The sequence below is a fragment of the Falco peregrinus genome, chromosome 4, assembly GCF_023634155.1.
Source record: "Falco peregrinus isolate bFalPer1 chromosome 4, bFalPer1.pri, whole genome shotgun sequence".
Classification (NCBI taxonomy): domain Eukaryota; kingdom Metazoa; phylum Chordata; class Aves; order Falconiformes; family Falconidae; genus Falco; species Falco peregrinus.
This window is the reverse complement of record NC_073724.1, coordinates 14,698,475-14,719,247: the sequence shown is the minus strand read 5'-3', so window position 1 is coordinate 14,719,247 and position 20,773 is coordinate 14,698,475. Positions and strand designations below refer to the sequence as shown.

The 20,773-nt window shown below is 42.0% G+C and overlaps 1 long non-coding RNA gene across 1 annotated transcript; it reads right to left on the bottom strand.

Annotated features, from left to right (window-relative positions):
- Positions 1 to 5,882: 5,882 nt before the first annotated feature.
- LOC129784333 (uncharacterized) lies at positions 5,883 to 16,477 on the bottom strand. Its single transcript, XR_008746921.1, has 3 exons — positions 15,732 to 16,477; positions 12,421 to 12,546; positions 5,883 to 5,978 (listed from the first exon to the last, which is right to left on the bottom strand). It is a non-coding gene; the product is annotated as an uncharacterized LOC129784333 (long non-coding RNA).
- Between the last annotated feature and the right edge of the window lie 4,296 nt (positions 16,478 to 20,773).

Sequence of the window (20,773 nt, the reverse complement as noted above, 5' to 3'; positions counted from 1 at the left end):
CCGGGCAATGACCTGCCCGCCCTGGCCAACCCCCCCGGCTGACATACCAGGCATGATGGCCCATGGTACGGAATGCCTCTTTGGCCAGTTCGGGTCAGCTGCCCTGGCAGCGTCCCCTCCCAATTCCTTGTGCCCCTCCAGCCTTTTCGCTAGCAAGGCCTGAGGAACTGAAAGGTCTCACATCAAAGCCCAAACACAGCACTGCACTAGCTCGTAAGAACGTAATTAAGTCCATCCCAGTTTGAAACCAGGACAGTGACCCACAGAAATAATCAGGTGGTGGCGGGCGCCTTCATCACCAGGGAAGAGCCATCCCTGATCAAAATTAACACCGCTTTAGCAGTGTTGCCTCATGCTCAGCTGCCTTTGACTGCCGTTCACAGCTGGCATGGCGTTAAAGGAGGGCTGCTCTACTGTCAAAGAGGGTAGCAGAGTGCCAGACTGCAGCCCTGCAATCCATGTGGACTAGCCTGCAGATCCTGGCAGTCATCATCCTGCTCTCCAGGATTTGTAACAAAACTTCTGAAAGTCAGTGGGCATAAATTCATCAGTGTAGAGGCAAGCAACAAGGAGGGGTTTGCATTCATTTTGCTGAGGTGTGAATGAGCACATGAAGCATAAGGCAGAACGTGGGCATATCTGTGGAAATTCTAGAGAAGACTGATCTCTGAGGGACTCAACTAATTACTGGCTGCCAGCTGGACTCTGCAGCACTTGCACAACTCTCTGAGCCCAAAAGTCCAGCCAATTTTCCACCCACCTTACCACTCAGTTATCTGTCCCATACTTCACCAGTCCTACCACTGAGTGGCCAGTGTCTCCTGTGATGTGAGGAAGCCCCCAGCTGACTAGCTATGATATAAAAGGGACCTTTATACCATAGTGCTTGCTCCTGGGTAGTGGCAAGTAAAATAATTTCTGGCATTGTCAGGGGATCTGCATCACACCGGTGGAGCCATTGGAAAAGAAGGTTGGTGCAGACAGCACAAGACAATATTGAAAGAAAAAAAGGATACCTCAGGTGCTATGAACCAGACATGTTCATTTCTAGATGTCACTAGGTTCACAGGATGAGTACAACCTACCCCTTCCCTGGAAATTTGCTGTTCCATCAACTCAAGATCAGTATTCTTTCTGCCCACTGATACACACGTATGTACACAAATCAGTGGTGTCAACAGTTAAAGGAAGACATGTCATAGACTCTTTCAGTGCCCTGGGTCACATTGTTGTCTGTCCTAGGACAGCCTCGATGGCTGTTTTGCAACTGAGTCATATGTCATCATAGATCATAGCGTAGAATTGTAGAATCACATAGGTTGGAAAAGATCTTTAAGATGGCTCAGACTTCCTTCCTGCATGTCAGAGGGAAGTAGTTCCATCATGTCTAGTAACAGCATAGTTTCCTTGTTTTGACTGGGATAGAGTTAGTTTTCTTCCTAGAAGCTGGTACAGTGCTATGTTTTGGATTTAGCATGAGAATAATGCTGATAACACACTTGTGTTTTAGTGTTGCTATGTAGTGCTTACCCTAAGTCAAGGACTTCTCATTTTCCCATGCTCTGTCAGTGAGGAGGTACATGAGAAGCCAAGATAGAGCAGAGCCAGGACAGCTGACCTGAACTAGCCAAAGGGATATTCCATAGCACAGAATGTCATGCTCAGTATATAAACTGAGGGGAGTTGGCCGGGCGGCTGATTGCTGCTCAGGGACTGGCTGGGCATTGGTCAGCTGGTGGTAAGCAATTCTATTGTGCATCACTTGTTTTTCTTGGGTTTTGTTCCTCTCTTTGTTTTTGTTATCTCCCTTATTGTTGTCGTCATCATCATCATCATCATCATTACTATTGTTGCTGTTGTTATTATTATTATTTTACTCTATTTCCGTTATTAAGCTCCTCTTATCTCAACCCATGGGTTCTACCTTTTTCCGATTTTTTCCCCATCCCATTGGGGGTAGAGGCAGGGAGCAAGCAAGCAGCTGCATGGTACTTAGTTGCTGGCTGGGGTTAAAGGCTGGGGTTAAACCATGACAGATGGCAAACCCTCTGCCTCTTTTTCACAGCTCAAAGATGAGGTTTTGGATTACATTATCCACTGAAGAGGTTATTTGTATCATGCTCTGACTCAGTCTGCTGGCTGTGTACATGTACTACTGCTTTGTGCGATGATGCTCTTCGGTCAGTTCCAGGAATGTGTTACATAGGATGGTGTGAATGTCTTCTCTTGGTCTAGGATTTCCTGCATGAGGTGTTCACTTGCATCCCTGATCTTTGGTTCCTGGTAGGTGACAAGGTTTTTCCCTACAACTCAGGGGAGAATGTCAAAGAGGCTATAATATGGCAGTGTTTGTCTTTCTTACCTCATGAACACATTACCCTGAAGCTCCTTATCTGCCTCTGATGTCCTGAGGGCTGGCCTGTGGGCTGGCACTAACTAGCAACCTTGCTGCAGGCTGACAACCAGCCAGCAGCTCTGTCAAGCCCTATATTTTACCTGGCCATAAAATAAGGGCTTCTCTGTTCACCAGAAGACCAACAAAAGTTATGTCAAATCTTGTATTTTCTCCTGTCTAGGAAAAGACAAGAAATGCCACTAAAAGCACATGGCAAAATGGACTTGGGGTTAGTAACACATTCCGGGAAACACAGCTGTTAAATCTGCAGTTGCATCAGGTATGCATGATAAACAGCAGTCATTGCAACGAACCCGAATTTCTTGGGAAATATGGATTCTCTAGGAGGAAACAAGTGGAAGGAGGCCCGTGATAGGCTAAGGGGATCTGAGATGGTCATTTCATCTTCTGTGGCTAGGCAGAATTTGGTCTGACATGCCTAGCACTGTCTGCTAGGCATGAGATCTGTCTGCTGACAGCAAGAGCACAGAAAAGCTGCCTGTGCCGGGGGGTCATATATAAACAAGGGACAAGAGGGCTGGAGGGCAAGTGGTGTTTCTTAACAGTTCACATACCTGGGGTGCTTATTTTAAACCTGGCCAGCATCCCACAATAGATGTGTTCCCTGGGCAGAGCCCACAAGTCCTCACCTCCTAAGGCCCACTCCACATGCCAACCAACGACATTAATGTCCCCTTGCCCAGTGGTGCTCTGATGTGAGGCTGTGGCAAATTCTGGGCTTTCTCAAATTATCCACATTCAGAGATCTCAGATTTCAAAGTCTGATTCTCCATGGCTCCTCCATGCTCACAGTGAGCGAGGATTAGATGCACCCTCACTACTCTCCTATTACTTTCCCTGTGCAACCCAGGTCTTCCAGAATACTTGTCCCTCCTCCTCAGTCATGGTTTCTAGGGGTGTCCTCCACATATGGAAGGGCTCTCTTGTTGTGTGCTGTACATGGGGGTTTAGGGTGGAATATCAAAGGTATAGACATGTTGTGCAACTCAGCATTAGGACATGGAGACAGGTCAAGGGTGTGTGAGGGTTAGGATAGTTTTGACAGACTGTGGACAAACTGTTTGACATTGGCTACCATTCATGTCCATATGGTCAAGGGAGGACATGGGAGGACTTCAACTTGAATCATTCTCAAGTGGTTTTTTTTTCTGCTGAAGGAGCCAAACTGCGTGAATCACAGCTACCTTGAGAGCAAACTAGCATACAAGCTTTAAGAGCTACTTGGTGACTTGGGATGGAGTTTGAATACAGTAGTATACACTCTGCCGTCATGACAGCCAGCCTCTGCTGCTTCTGCTCTCTCAGTTTTGGAAGCACCTTCATCTGGACACCACTGACCTGCTTTGCTTGGATGCCCAGTACTCAGTGCACGTCTCAGTGGATCTGGTTAGCTCAGCCAGGGCCCCAGACTTCTGAAACTTTTCTGTGAAAAGAAAGAAGATACTTGTACGTTGTGCCTGCAATGCACGTTGTATCACAAATCCCTCTAAAATGTTCACCATCATATTTGAAAGCAGTCCCTTGCTGGCTATCAAAAAAACATCCTCCAGGGAAATCACTTCTTAAAATACTGTTGGCAATATCCTTACACTTTACAGAGTGCAAATGTAAAAGAAATGGAAAGAGAAAGCCACTCATGTGGGGAAAATATGCTTTAGATAAAACTGAATACAGCAAAACTTTCATGCTTTCAAAGAAATCTCTGTACATTACCTAACTACTGTGCCTTCTAAGTTTGTTCTCCTCTCTAACATAAGAGGTGAATGACTAGCACCATTCTTTACACCAACATATTAAAATAAAATGTAACTTGGTGGAAGGACAGTTATCTCTCTTTAAATACCTTTGTGGTAAAAATATACAGTAAATACTTACTTCACCTCCTTGCCTATCTGTCTAGCTACATGCCTATTTAAAGGCAGCGATGGAGTATCAGAGGGAGCTAAAAGATTATTGGCGTAACTAATAGTTCTGCTCCACTCAATTAATGCTATGAACATGCCTACAGGACATCTACCTGTCTTCTTAGTTCTGCTTTATTTTTAGAAAAAATGTATTAGCAATCTTTGCTCATTTTAGTTTTGTTAAGCAAAATGTGCTTTGTAACCTAGAAAAGGCTTCCATCTGGGACTTTGCAGGGGTTGCTTTTTCATTTTGTTTTCAGAGTGAAGGGAAAGCCATCATGAGTGGAAGTGGTTGTATGACCAGCGACTTTGTCAGCTTCACCAGAGGAAAAAAAATAATGGGAAAATTGACTGGTTTGGACTGGATTTGTGGATATATGTAAAAATTTAGTTAAGGGATCAAAAATATTGTATGTTGTGAAAAGTGTGATGCCTATGGCTATATAGGACAGGCCCTACAGTGAGGTCTCTGAAAGGAAAGTGGTGGAGTGTCTAGCAGAAAAGGACCCATGTGTGCCAAAAGTGGTATATACTGTGACTTATACTTCTTGCATATCAATGAATGTGTGTTTAGTATGACACTGGTTTGTCCTGTGAGACAGACCAACCACCTACAATTCTTGCATAAACTCAGTCTCTGCAGCACCATAATTTCATATTTTACTCTGGAGAAAGACCTAAACCTTGCACAACTGGCAGAGAATTTACACATTTGCCAAAAATAAACAAATTTGTGTGAGATGTGTTTCAACAATATAAGATCCTAGATAACAGGATTAGCTACATACTGTACAGTACTTCACAGTTTCAAAATTGAGTACAGGGGATCATTTAATTAAAACCTATTCAACTGAAAATCCTATTTATCTGAAACAAATGTTTGTCCTATCTATAATATCAACAAACTATTCACATGAGCAACTAGCAATAAACAACAGAAAGATGCACAATGAATGTCAATTAACACAATTTGCTTTCAAATAAACTTGCAGTTTATGTATACAGCTTTAGTACTGTCCTGTGTATCCATTATAAAGGTCAATTAACCTCAATTGCAGCTAGTCAGCTTGTTCTAAAACAAAATCAGTGTAAGATACTTTTTTTTTTTTTTTTTAATCAGCATCTCAGCAATTCAGTTGCCTGGTACTGAAGAGCTTTTAAATTGCTAAAAGTCTTTGCAAAAAGTTTTATGTTGGGAATTGTAAAAAAAAAAAAAAAAAAAAAAAAAGAAAAAGAAAAAAGAGAGTGAGATTGGCTGAAACTAGTGAGGTGTCACAGTGTAGCTGCATAAGGCTTTTAAAAATATTCATTATTCAGCATATAATCATGGATTCGGAACAACAAAGAGCTTTGGTATGTCTGTGCCTCAAAGGACGAAAATCTTCCTAAGTAAAGCTTTCGATGCATACACTAATCCAAGACTACACTAACAAATCTCTTGAAATGGAAATCCCTGCTGAAAATGGCCTGTGTGCTTTAAACACTACCAAAGATATTTTTTTCCCTCTCCCCTTTGGCTGCAGAATGTCAGCATTTATGGTAAAAGTCAATCAGGTGCTCACTTGTTCTGCTTAATCAGGAAGAAATGATACCACGTGAGCACTGGGAGCTCTCATCCGGAATTGCACAAGCATCACTAACTCAATGGACCATCAATGCTGTAGAAAGCAAAGACAAATGGTTAGAAGTCTGACATATTGGTCTGCGAAACATATGCACAACATTTTAAATGAGAATATTCATAATCACACTTTGGAAAATACAGGTGAATCACTGGACTTAGAGAAATGCTTGTTTTCTCAGATGTTAATAATGGCATTGCTAATTAAAAAGAAAAAACAAAACAAATCAAAATGAAAACCAATATGGGTTATCAATCACTTTGCAGGACACCATCCAGTGACCATTCCAGCCACTGACCATACCAGCTATTGAGTCAGGCTTATATCCAACCTGTCAACGTTTGGGAGGCTGTTTAACTCACTTCATAAAAAAGAACAGGAAAGGCAGTGGCTGACACCATGAATCACAATTCTGGCCCTATCAGATGCTTCTACAGTCTTTTTGAAGCTGATGATAGTTATAAAATGACTACAGTGCTGTATTCTCTCTTTAGAAAAGAAAACATACGAGACTGTGCAAAGACCTAGGGGGAAAAAAGATTGCTTTCTCAGAGTGTACAAACAAACCTGCATTCACAGAAGGTTAACAGGGGCTCTGTGCTTTCTGTGTCCTTCACAAACTTCGTCATTGCTGTAGGCAGACAGTGCTCAGTGCTACAGTGCAATTTCCTGGTACTACTGCTACTGAGGCTCATGGAATATATATATATATAAAAAAAAAAAGCTAAAACTTGACAACATAATTATACTGGACATGGAACTGTAGGAAAATGCTTGGCCTTCTGGGTAAAATTTGCCTGTGTCCCTAAGACCTATGAAACATTTGCCTACTATTGCAGTCTGAGAACTACAGTCTCGTAACTACATTGGGGTATCCTGACTCACTGCTGCATGCTTTTCCAACCTAAATGATTCTATTATTCTATGATACTACCTCAGTGCCTAGGTCTTCCTAAAGGTGACCTTTACTTACCACTTCATTGCTATAGCACATATCAAACTCCATTACACTGTTTATAAAGTATTACATAAGTAAAAAGAGCAACTAGTATTCGTTAAAAAAGTACAAGTCACATACATGGCTGATAGGTATGTGTTTTCAAAATTCAGTTCAGCTACAAACATGAACATGGTTCATGACTACAGAAGAAGTGAAACATTTTCTTTTAATTTGTTCGCATTGCTAAAAGAAGCCTCCTAAAAACACGTCAGTGTCTGAATCTCAGCATTATGGTTTCAGCATGAGACAGAGTGAAAACAGATGCTTGGCTTGGCTAGCTAATGATGAATGGTTGATCTGTACAGACCAGGCTAGAAATCTTCTGCTAATCCCTAAATTTCATGTAAAAAGAGAAAATGTGCAGTTATTGATCAAGGATATACTGATATGCTACAGTTCCTTCAACTGAAAAAAAAAAATTACAATGATTTCTCACTAGTTGAAAAACTTTGCAATGAAACAGTTCTGCAGCCCCATAAGAACTATTTGCTAGCAGAAAGCGTGCCTCATAAATCATGGGGTTTGGTCTGGTAACGTTATAAGAAATAGACCATCTGAGTCAGCCAGCCTGGAGTAAGGTAATACTTTCTAAAAGGCATCCTGAACATCATCAGGGTCTTGTGAAACAACATTTTGATTAGCTAAGTGAAAATGAATCACAAGTGTTGGCATACAGCTATGCTATCATTTTATTCAAAGAATGATCAATCGGTAGCAGAGTGATGAAACATTAAACAGAAAGATCAATTCAAGACATTATATTCTTACAAGACTCCTAGATCCTCTACTCAAGACTTGATAGTTTCCACAAGACTTATCAGACATGGATGATAATTACAAAGATATGGTAATTGAGGGCATTAAATCAAGTGTGCAAGCTAGATCTGCTGTCACAGCAAGAACTTCTTCATTGAGAACTGGCAGAGAAGGATTTTCTTCCCCCTCGACTGGCACAGCAGGATCCTCATCCAGCCACTGGCACAGTAACAGGTTCCACTTTAAATCTATTCTACCTACACCCTGTTGAAGTAATTCAGTTAATTGTGTGCATCAGTCTTTGGAGAAATCTTTCATACCGCTAGTTATGTCCTTGGATGAGTATGGTAGCAATCAAGCACTGCTGCCTGCTAGATCTGGAATCGCTGCTACAGAGCCAAGAGTCCACTTAAGCACCAAGGAACCAAGAAGCCCACAAGATCATCTAAGCTTTTAAACACTATAAATCACTCACGAAGGGATGTGCTGTAAGCATAAATGTTCACCACGATGTAAAGCACTATGCAGGGGCAAAAACTAGCCAGAGTATGACTTGACAATTTAAAGAATTTGATACTAATGTTAGTTTATTAAATTTCTTTTTTTAGCTTTAGCAAAAAAGAAAGAAGAAAGGTTGAGCAAAACCAAAAGAATTGCAATGAAGGCCAGACAAAACATTCACCCAGACACCTGAGACACAGTTCTTCTACAGACTGTGCCAATATTGACTTCCACATAAAGTTCTATTTTTTTATAGAAAAGATTAACCTTCCACAATTTACTTACTCATGAAATATAAGGTGAACAGAGACACTGATGCAGATGATCCAGTATATTAAAAAATGCATTGAGCCAGGAAACATTCAAAGTTCTGTAATAAATTATCTTTTAAGGTCTGGGATAGTAGACGTAGTGGCTGTGCCAAGCCCTGTTAACTGGAATAGCTGGATTTAGAAGGAATCTGCTTTTAGGGTTGGTCTCTAAAAGATACAGGGGTTTCCTGTCCCACTCATCCTTTAAAGATTATTTTTTTAAAAAGGTTATAGATAGCCTATAGATATATCACATTGTTAGGAGCTGAGTAACAAAGTAGATACAGGCAACTGGAAGTATAAGTTTCAAAGGAACAAGGTAAAACAACAACTGTTTGAACCCTTCCTATCCTATCCTGTAGAAGTTACCCCCATCATTTATAAGGGTGGGGGAGGAAGAGGCTAAGTTGGCACGATTATGTTTTGATATAAACAGAAAATTTTAGTCTGTGGTGTTCTTCTTCCCCTATTGCTCTGAGACAGCAATTGGAGAAGTAACCAAACAAAAGCAGGGAAGAACTGAGTTTATATGCTGCTGATCTGAATAATAAAACCTTTTCTGCTTCTCTCTCTGGCCCAGGATACTAGAGAGATGAGTTCACACACACACACATGCACCCTTCTTTATTTTTAACTACTATTCCACTGAGTCAGAGAATTTGTGGTCATGCTGGGAGTTTGACAGAGCAGGAGCCTCTGAAGAAATTCCCCCAAACTTCCCACTGACTGGGGAGCTGAAAGGTCTGTAGCTGTTAGGTCCTAACTTAAGGTTTGATTGCATCCAATACCCATGCGGGGTAGTGATACTGCTCTCTGTGCAGTAATGCAGGTCTCTCTGCAGACAATTCTATTCTGCTGTAATACAGCTATTCTTTCCCTTTTATGAAGAAAAAAGGGTTGTGGGGGAAGGTTTTGTACAGATCAGTTCCAGTTAAGCCCCAGACAATTACAATAGCACTTATTTATTGGAGGAGGCAAATCTTCAAAAAGATAAAATTGCTAAACTCCAGAATCACGGAGCTTAGAGATGGGATGAGTCCCCTATAGGACTGTCCCTTAGTATTTAGGTTTGCAACTTGCCAGCATCTGCTGAGATGAATGGAAAAAAATTGATACAGAGTGGGACGGTCTTTAAAATGAATTATATTTTTCCTTTAAATATGAGTAATGTGCTAGCTGGTGAGAAGTGAAAGGGATGAACACAGGTGAAAAAAAAAATCTTTCCTTGGGTACAAGATCTGATATAGAGATACTTGCTAAGTAGGCTGTGGTAAAAACCCTCTAATGCTTTGGAGGGACCATTGTGGCCTAGCTTACCTGCTGTGATTGAGGCAGTACACGGTTAGTGTTGGGACAGCAAGAGAAAATCCTGGGAAAAAGATTTCCTCTGGCAGGTGTATTGACCCTGGCTAACAAGAAATGCCAAAGAGATGGCAGATTTGAGAACAGGTTTGCAGACCTTGCTCTAGTGTCTCTGCTTTCAGTCAGCTATGTGAATCCAGTGTCCCATACCTTTACAGAGCCAAGAGAGCAGACTATGCAGTCAGGTGGGTTTGGGTTTCACAGCTCTTTGCCCAATACGTGAAGCTTTTGTGATGGCCATGCAAGTCCATCAGTCAAGCATGGAGCTACCCAGACACCATGTCCTCACATGTTCAGGCACTCTTTACAAGCTGCAGTATTTTACTACCGTATGAAGTAATATGCCCAGCCAAAGCCGGCTTCTCCTACCCCTGCCAGAAGGTAAATTAGCAGTAGCAATTTTTGTAACTCCACTTTCTCTGTTGTTTTAAAGTCAGTTGGTAACTTACATGGCCACTTTCTTAGCAAGAAAAGTACTTGTGCTGTATTTGCCATACATGTTCTAAACTATCTGGCATTTAATCATTCTTTTTAATTTACCTGAGAAAGATAACTCCTCTGTGTCTAGTCTTTTCAGGAGGTGACTTACTTCCTGTGTAATTTTACTTCATGCAGTATGAAAAACAACTATGCTGTTCATCTCTTCCTGTCTTCTCATTTTTAGCTCTAAGGTATAGAGCTCGGTACTCTTGCACATTATGCCAGAGGTCTATTAAGCAGCATACTGGTGCACCGATCTGGAAAAACGTAGCAGTCAATGATGCTGGCTGCATTCAGCACAAGCCTCGTAAATTGTGGGCACATTCTCTGTCTGCATTGCTTAAGAGGTGCTGAGGTAAAAGAGAGAAGCTGTGCTACCTGCATGCATGATTGATTGCCAGCACCGAAATCTTCCCTCAGAGCGTGCTGCTGCTTTTTTGCCACCTTTGCTCCAAGGGTCATGTCAGCAGGGGAGGCAGAGATGAGGAAAAGAAAGAAGGGCACAGGGGATGCGCCCGGTTTATACCACTGTCCATCCATATTCATTGTGACTAAGGCCTTGGAGATGCTGCCGATGCTACATGTCAGAGCAGCTCCATGGCTGCCCCAGCCTGGCTGTGGGCTGGCAGCCAGGCCAGGAGTTAGGAAGCCATAACCAGTTTCCCGCTCCGCTTTAACAAACGTGGACTCAGCAAAGCTGAAGCTCTGGCCCAGTGCCTTTGCTGAAAATGGAGCCTGGGATGGAGTTGTATTTTTACTGCTTGCATTCTCCCTCAAAGTCTGAGACTGGAACATTTATGCAGAATTCATTTGCTGAGTTTTTAATTCTTCGCAGGCAAAACAGTGTGTCAGCAAGTATTGTCTTGCTCTCTGAAAGAAGCAATCATCTTCAGCAGCGCTTCCAGTCAGAGGGTCTCCAGGGCTGACTCCAAGCTTTGCAAAGTCACAGGGGATGTTTGAAAGAGAAGGGTCTGGATTCAGCTCCAAAGCCTGTCAGACATTTTAAGTACGTCACATGGCACCCCTTGGAAGGTGTCGCTGTCCCTGTATCATGGGTGTAAATTGTAAAGAGACGCAAGTTTTGCTAAAAGCTCCTACACAAGACAGAGGTGGCTGCTGTTATGGGTGACACCCTGCTGTGTTTCTCTACATTCTCCCTGGGTTCACACAGTTCTGAGGGTACCAGCACCTCAGCTCTCGCTGGTGCGAGCTGGCACAGGATTTGGAAATAACCTCTTAGCTGCTGTTTCGGAGCTTCAGAAACAGTGCCCACCCACCTCGGGCAGTGAGCTACCAGCTGCGGGGCCACGGGGCCCAAGCCATGGCTGTGCTGCCGGGCCACCCTGGCAAAGCCGCCTCACCCCGGCGCCTTCCGCTCCCAGCCCCCGAGCAAGCGTCAGGAATGGTGTGGGGCACAAAACCAGAATAAACCCCCTTGCCTTGATAACCATTTCTGAAGTAAGATAAATATATCCTCCACTCACTGGTTGTGACCAAAAAAATGATACTTATTTTTGCTCTTCCTCCTTGGACCCTGGTATTTCTGTCACCAGTGTGTTGGTGGCAGCCACCCCCCTCCCCCAGACCCATCCCTCGCCCCCTGTGCAAGGGTCCCTGAGCAGGAGGCAAATGCCTCACGCTAAACAAGCAAGATCATCACTGTGCTCTGCTTAGCATCGGCTAGGCCTCGCTCAGAGAGCGGCACGCATTTGGGGGCACCGTGTTTTAAAACAGACAGAGAAATTGGAGAGAGTTCAGATGAGAGCAACAAAAATGATTTAAGAGTTAGTAAATAAGACCTCTGAGAAAAGGTTACGAGAGCAGGGCCTGCTCGGTCTGGAGCAAAGAGGACTGAGGGGAAGCATTACTGTCTACAAATATGCAAAGGGCTGCTACAAAGGGGACGCAGGCCAATTAATCTCATTAGAGAACAAGGACAGAACAAGAAGTAATAGATTTAAGATGCAGCAAGGGGGAATTTAGATGTAATATTAGGCAAATGTTATAACTATTGGAAAAGTTAAGCAATGGAACAAGTTTACAGAGAAGTTTGCAGAATCGCCCCTACTGAGAAATCTGTGGCTGGGATGAGAGGTTCGTCTGTCAGGGCCGGGCTGAGACTAACAAAACTCAGGATCCTTCTCCAGTGCACAGGAATGTTTCTGAGCCCCTCACGGGCAGATGACAAGGGCTCCTAATAAAGAGAAACCTATCAGTTCAGAGGAAAATGAGAGGTTTGTGAATACGCACCTGCATGTGTATGTATACGAACGCTACACAAAAGAAATGTTATTGGTAGCCACAACCCTTACTGTTATCCCACGTTCTGTCCCAAAACACCACACCTCCACATCAGTCTTTCTCCAGCACTACAGAAACCATGACTGGGACATCAGTATAACTATATGCATTCTTGGGTCCCAGTTCTGCATTCTTTTTACCACAGGGCACAGGGTGATGAACTCGTCAGGAAGCTCATGGACTTTGATTCACAACCAAAAGAACACATAATGTGGAAGGTACCATGGTACTGCCATGGATGCTACTGCAACAGTTTCATCATTTTCACCCCTATGCCTAGTTCAGATACAACAGCAGAACTAAACCCAGGTCCTTCCTACTCAGTGATTACCTAAACTTCAAGCCAGAAACCATCAAAGGCACAAGCAGGGAACCACAGATGGTAATGGAAGCACTGAGTCACTCCTAATACTACCTGCAGTGTTTGAACACTGTAGAGCCTGATAAATGCCACTTTCTTGCTATGAAAATAGAGTGCAGAGAAAAGCAGTATCCAAAACTCAAACATGCCCTTATATTTAGGTTATCATTACCACTTCTGTGAAGTCCTAAATGCTTTGAAAATCAACATAAGCAACGATTGGCCCTAAGTTTAATAGCTATCAATACATTTGGTGAACATTTTCTAAAACAGGAATTTCTCCTTTTGTCATTAAAAGAACATACAACCCAAACCAAAAAGACTCACACACTCAGACCGCTCTGAATTTTCAAAAGCTGTTTTGATAATTTTGAAAATTTTGGACTAAATAATACAATTAATTGCAGCAGGCAGTTTATGTACCATTTAGCCTAGAGCAAGGTTTTATGCTGAAGTTCTAAATTCATTTGAAACAGAAAAAAAATGGGGTTGAGCAATTATAAACAAAGTGTTAGTCCAACTGTGAAACACTGAAAAGGGTGACAGTATAGTCAAGTGCAAGCACAAACTACTTATTTGCTAATATACTGTAGTCATCCTGAGACACTTCTCTCCTTGCTATAGGTCAGTGCTCAGCAGAGGTTATCATCACTGACCAAGCTCTTTCTAACATTTTTTGAGGCTATCGTAAAGGCAAGCAAGAAGCATGTGTTGATAAAGAACTGATTTGAAATGTCAGCCTTATGGGAGAAGGTACCAGCAGAGCTAGCTGGCTTTTTTTTTTTGTTTTGTTTTGTTTTGTTTTTTTACAAGAGGATTAAAACCCTCCTGGTCAGGAAGCAAACCCTGAGGAAAAAAAGCCGAAAGTCTGACAGGGCTGTGAACCTCATAGCCACAGCAATAATTTTGCAAATGACTAATAATAAGTAGTCGATAATCCAAAGGATGATCTCTGAAGTGAAGAGCACCAAATTACTTCTGGGAGAAAATCAATTATCTCCAATGCAGTTTTGTGGCTGCACAGCCTACAATATGCAAATGCACAGAAGTTACCATAGTCACAGAAACCTGAATATCAAACTTAAATGAAAAAAAAATCCAAGGAATTTCACAAGTGCCACTGAAAAAATATCCTCCACATGAATGGATGTATATCTGCTTTATTGACACAGCTACAATGTTGTTCTAATATTCTTCACCACAAAGGCTGACAGCCATCTAGAGATGTCAGCATCTATGAAAGAAATGCTGTGCTGTGGTGAAAGCAGAATGGGGTGACTGGGTCTGGGAGGCAGTACAGAAATCAAATTATCATCAAATACTGCGGGCAGATTTTTAACATCTTTTCTCTTGCTGGGTGGTGTCTTACTCTGTAACTGGGTCACTGAAATTAATGGAACTACTTGCAAGTAAAACAGTACTCAATGTGCCCTAGAGCACCAGAGTCTGACCCACAGTACATATTCAAATGTCACCTTGTATTTTAATGTATCTCAGACTTGAGGGTTTTTAAAAATTATTAATTTAGAAATAGATTCCTTATTGGGATCAAGCTCTTTTTTTTTTCACTAGAAGCACAAATGTCTTTAGAGAAGATGCCTGAACATTTGGCCACTTGTTACAAAAAATCCCATTTCCATGCGTGTGTAATCCGCGTTCCCTGGAGGTTTTGAGAGCAAGGAGCTTATTGTTGATGAAAAGGAAGAAGCACAGCCTAAGGGCTGCTTGGGAACTCCAGATGGACAGAGGCCTCCAAGAGGAGGGTGCGTTCCTCCAGCATCTGCTGGTAAGCCAGGAAAACGACTGTATGGGACAGACCTCATTTACATTGCAGTTAAGCATTGGGTTTGGGCACTTTGGTTAAAATGCATTTATCCTTTGGATTTAAGGATAATAAAATACTATTATCCCTGTTGGGGCATAATTGGCAAAAGGACTGTATCAATTGTGCTGGGAACGAAGAGTTTCCCTAATTACAAGTACCGCCTTTACGACCACACGAGGGAAACCTCTGAAAAGGCTGGGAAGGAAATGAGACAAAAGAAGTTTCTTCCAGAACAGCTTATTTAGGAGCAAGGATTTTTCTGAGACTCAGTGTATCACTGGTATTTTCTAAAAATGGGAACAGAATGGTGTCACTTCTGAGATGCTGAAAAGAGCTGAAAGTACTTGGACTCCAGCCATGGAGAAAGAGCAAGTTAACTGAGGGACATGGATAAGGACCTCCCAGCCTTATTACATGATCTGAGAAAAGGGACAGGCACTCGTCTCAGGTTTAAAAAAAACACAAACAACAACAACAAAAAAGCATTGAAGCATTGAGAGGTCTTTGTGCCCTACAGGTGAATTTCCCCAGTTCTGGACAATAAATTTTAGATGTAACAGAAAGGATGGAAAAAGTATTTGTGAATCGCCTTAGTACTTACAGCTGTAAGAGATGGACTAAGGTTAAGACTCCGCTTGGAAGAGGAAGGCTCACCTAATGCCCTTTCACTGTTTCTCAAGCTTATTCTGTGATCCCTTTTATACCTGCCGATAACGGGCTCTCCAGAGATACTCACTGCCAGTGAATATGTGGGGCTGAATAACACAGTTCAGAGACAACTTAATTTAGTGTCCCAAGTTGCTGGGATATTTAAGCTGGAGTTATTTAAACATATTTTTTTTAAAAAAAAAAAAGTAATTCCTACAAACTTGAATATAGACCTTATTATTACCTGTAGTACTTCACTGAAAGTATAGTGAGTTGTAGGAAGCTGCAAACTTGTCCAGTCCACTTGAGTATATGTACTCCCCAGGCATCATGCCGTGAAACCAAAGATTGCCTCCAAGGATGGCTTAGGTCAGCCCATGAAGCTCTGGGCTTTCAGACACCCTTCCTGCTGGGGTGGTATTGCTGAGTTAATTTTCAGACCTGACTTAAACTGACACTGCACCAGCACAAGCATGAGCACTAAACTCCCACTGAGGGAACTCTTCTTTTTTCACTAGGTATAAAGTACAGCTGAGTGGCCCCCAAAATACATATTTATGGCAAAAACAGTCAGTTGTGGCTGAGACAGCTGGGTGAGAACTGCCGTGCAAGTAATGCCTCAGCTGCACTCTTCACTCTTTTGGGGCAGCACTGAGTTACGCACACTGGCTTGCTATATAGTATATGTTGTGTTCTAACTTCAAGGATATGTATACAGAAATAAATACGAACAGCAAGATGAGAGACTACACACCATACTCCATGCCGCTGGGCATTCCTTTGTTTAGGCTCATTAGTAACAATAATTACCATACTAGAGAAATACATTGGTCTGCCTAACATAGCAAGCAAAAAGAGCTGTCTCAGAAGGAGGCACTATCAAATATTTACATATATTAATTCTCTGAAGGCACTTATGGCATACACAGGCCTTAGAAAAGTTTTGTCCTAACACCTATTTTGTGCAAGTTGGCCAAAACTCTGTGACTTGAAAATCATTATCCTTCCCATCAGCTTCTGTTCTTACTCTTATTGTCAACTCAACAGTCTAGTCTGAGGCAACCACGTTTAGCCTTTTATAAGACAGATCTCATCAAGAATTCAGTTCACTAAATCTTGAGAAGTTTTTTTTTAGTAGCAAAAGGAGTATGTATATATATTTAAAGATAACATGGGAGTTCGTTTCCTTAGTAACAGGATCTTTCAGCCATTGTGTTTAGTATTTACTCAGCATTGGAAATGTACACTGTATTGAGAAGAAACGTGGTATTTTTATTAGTCTACCCCTACATATATATGCTCAGCAGCAGCAAATGCATGCTGTGTAGTTTGACTTTCCATTTCTGAGTTATATGAAACCTCTGAGAAGAGAGCATACAGAAATGAAACCAGGGCACCTGGTGCAATGTATTTTTGTTACAAGTATTTTGAGAGAAAAAAAACTGTTGTGAGAATTCAAAGCACTGCACTACAGATATTCCTTGTTTCACAACTGTACCTCCAGCAGCAGAAGAGGGTAAAATAATTTCTATTCCATGATCTATATTCTGATGAAAAAAAATCTACAGAAAGTAGTTATGAAAGAGGATATTTCTACAGTGCCACTTTCCACAACTGTATTAATGTGCAGTACAAATTTAACAAGCACTGTTAGATGTTGGTTTATCTGACAATGGGGGTGGGGGTGGGGGTGGGCAAAAGGAGTGAGGGAGGAGTGAGGGAATGTACACTTAAAGGGCTATTTCAAAGCTTGCTTCAGTCTGGGAGAGAAGCAAGGCATCAGTTACAACTGCATCAATTAAAATGCAGGAGAAATTAAGTAGAATAGATCCATTTAATTTTGGGCCCAGCCAGGATGCCAAAAGGTTTATACCTCTTCTTCTTCAAACATGCCATGGGATTTTTCATCCTCCCAGCAAGACAACAGAGTTGCCTTCAGATGCTAAGCAAAACCCTACCACCTCCAGCTGCATGGTGCTTCCTGCAATCGAGCGGGGACGGGGCTGGGCTGACTGGGGACAGAGTGCCACCTGCCGCAGCACTGAGCCCTGTCCTTCCCTCTGGTGCTGCACAGAGCCTGCCATCAGGTTACTCCGAAATCACAGGCAAAACTCCCCTTGGCATTGAAGGATTTTCTTTCAAGCCCTAAGGACTGAATCAGCCCCTTGCCACTTGGCTGGCGAGAGACATGGGGATCGCAGCATGTCGCTGGTGGTGCAACAGCGTGTCACTTGGGACCTTAGCGACCCAAACACACAGGGCTGGTCCTGGAGAAGACAGTTGTACAAATTAGCCCAGCAGTCTGTTTCTTGTAATAGTCTGTGCGTTACCTCTCGCTCCTAGGGTAAACTGACTATTGCGCCAACAAGAAATCCACTCCTGGGCTGCTCTCTCATTATAATTTCAGATAGTGTAAAACACTTCTGCATTATATCAATTTAATATCTGACATGGCCTCTGTCACAGTATTATATCATACCCTTACAGGATGATGGACTCCAGTCTAATACAGCTTTTCCTTCTCTAACTGCTGCAATCCTCTATCCATTTTGCCATTCAGATGGAACACAGCCTGCTCAGAGAGAAAAGCAGAATGTTATAGTCACATAGAATAACTTAAATGTAATGGTAGATGGAACATTTATTCCATATTAAAAAAAAATAAAAGAGCTGGAAAATGGACTTGGAAAGGTACAACAGTGGTGAAAGCAGGTTGAACCAAACAGTTCGGCTCACTAATGCACTATCCAACAAATGCAGCCTTTTTCTTTCATCACGAACAGTTTTCTCCCTGATACTTTCTCAATTTTGTTTAGCTCAAAATATTGCTGTGTAGATGGGTTTGTTACTGCCGAAAATAAGCCAGGAAGACGATGTTACTGGATGGCATTGTCGGACTGTGCACTCCTCACATACGGTCAGGCACATGATTCACCCTGCTTTGTGTGTAGGGCTCTCTCAATGCTCCACGAGCTGGAAAAGCCAGCGGTGCCAAACAGCACGGGAGCAAGGGAGGTTGCAAAGCACCCAGCTGGATGGAGATCAGCAGCAGCAGGCGAAGAGAGGTGGACCAGTTTCCCAGCAGCAATAATTTCCTCCAAGTCAATTAAAATGTCTGTGTTTAAAAAGTGCCTTTTTTTTTCTGCCAATCTTCAGTATAGGATAGAGAAAGCTTTGTGTTTACATAAAGAGGAGGAAAAACAGATAGATAATACACATTGTTTTAAATTGGCATAGAGATAGTAAGTTGATTTTCCTGTCAGGCCCTCCATGAATTATCTCATTAAGATTAACGTAGGCTGAAAACTAAACCACATTTTTCTTAGGGCTGCCTTTTACAGGAAGAGCTTTGCTCCTGTTTATCATACATTTCAGCTAAAATCTATCAATCTGCACTAAAAAAATTAAAGAGTTCTTCTGAGAACCGGGGAAAGGTTTTAGCTAGTAAAGCTTTTTGTCTAATGAACTTTCCAGAAAAAATAAATAGGCTTTGCTTGACCCGGTCAGATTTTAGGGCCACACAATTCAAAACTAAAATATATAATACAGCATTCTTACCCACACACAGAAATCAGAATGAAGACATGGAATTGCAATGAATTAGTAGCCCTCAGTGACTGCAGGTAACAGTCAACTCAATGTTAGTTTATAAGAGATCTACTGTAAAAAAATCAAATTACCAAAGAGGCTTAACTATTTGGCTCCCAATCATATCACATACCCTTTGGAACTATCCAGACATGCCATATTTTCCCTATATTGAGCCAGAATGTGTAATTCAACTTCAAAATCTGCATATTACTAACTTTATCCATACACAGCATGATATACAACTGTTCTTTTGGTTTACATGAATGTAATAGCAACAAGGATGCAGACACAGATCTTTCACTTTGGATTATTTATTACCACGGAAATTGTAAAACCTTTCTTTACCATTTATTTTTGTTTATATTGCTGGTATGCGTATTGCAGGTATTGTAGATGTGTAGCAGTTGCCTAATTGTATCGGTTTTCAGTAGCACATCGTTATATATCTGCATCTATCCTAAGCTCTTCTGTCATGCCTAACTGCTTCTCAAAATTAAGCATGGAAGATGGTTACTGTAGCGTACAGCAGCCAGAGAAGAACAGGTAGCATGTTGTGTTGCTCCTCGGATCCTTTTCAGCAAAGTGAGGGTGAAGTGTTGATGTTGCATGATATGAACTGAATCTATGTCTCCTTGTGAGAGGACAGCTATTGTGTGAGTAAACAGGTAAAGGGGGAAAAAAAGGATTAAGTTTGTTGTTCCTGCAGCTGAAGCTGTCAAAGTCCTTAGGAAAGGGAAAATCTGAAAGAATTGACAACTGTCAGCTCTGCTCACTTTGGGATGACTGACAGCAAGAAAAGAGCTATTATACTGAGATGGGAAACATTTGGGGCTTCTCCAGAACGTATGAAGAGATACATTCTCTGTCCCAACAGTTCATCAGAAATTAATACACTTCTATTACATCTTTCTGAGGTTGCAAAATCCCTCCCTCACACTGCTGTTTAATTGGAATTATTGGTACTGGGGGAACACCTCAGCATGCTGGCAGCCCCAGCCCTTGTTGTGCTATGTGCTAAGAACAGGAAAAACCCAAAAGCAGTCCTGCCCAGTGAGATTGTTTGCACATGGTCAGAAATGTTTCTTAGAAGCATAACATAAACATACAGTTGCATTTTATCAGTATTTTATATTCGGTAAAAATATTCTGAAGCTTAAGGGCTCAGTGCCCACAGATATGCTGGCACACAGATTTCACAAATCTTGTAAAGTCTGTTACTGTGCTGGTGTGTGCATATGCAATAGCCAATTTTTCAAATAGGCAAAAGCATGCACTTGCATATCTGAGCAGCAGGACTGAGCCAAAAGCATGGCAATGAATTATTGGCTGCAAGAAGGTATTGATGCAGTCCAGCAGACCTACACACAGCACAATCATTCAAGAACCAGAGAGGAAGCTGGCACTTATTGTGATTGCACAGACTCATTTCTGCTTCCGTGGATGGATCATTTTCCATAGCAGTGCACACTTCTTCAGGAACAGCTCTAACTTTAGAGTATCTGCTTCCAACAAACTTCTCTCCAGGCTAAACAGACACTTGCTACTCGCATGACAGTGCATGGGGGAGTGATGCTGAGAAAAGAAGACACGCTGTGGCTAACATCTTTGCTTGTCTTGTAAGCGTAATCTGACTAATGTCGGAATGATTCCATCAACATTGTCAGAAATAGGTTTAAGAGCCCTCCAGGTACGTTG